Source organism: Musa acuminata, chromosome BXJ3-9 (genome assembly GCF_036884655.1).
Source record: "Musa acuminata AAA Group cultivar baxijiao chromosome BXJ3-9, Cavendish_Baxijiao_AAA, whole genome shotgun sequence".
Lineage (NCBI taxonomy): Eukaryota > Viridiplantae > Streptophyta > Magnoliopsida > Zingiberales > Musaceae > Musa > Musa acuminata.
This window is the reverse complement of record NC_088357.1, coordinates 36,104,782-36,105,000: the sequence shown is the minus strand read 5'-3', so window position 1 is coordinate 36,105,000 and position 219 is coordinate 36,104,782.

Genomic DNA, 219 nt, shown 5'->3' with positions numbered 1-219 from the left:
TTTTCAATTCTTGCACAATCACTATCAATGAAACCAAATAATTTACATTTAAATTTTGTTTTGAACATCTATTTTAACACAATCATTTTCTTTTCTTTCGGTAGAACCATTAGCTCCCAAGTTTTATTTTTCTCAATTGACTTGATTTCCTTCATTGCTTTTCTCCATTCCTCTTTTTTAATTGCTTCCTCAAAAGTTGTTGGATCTGAAATAAATAAA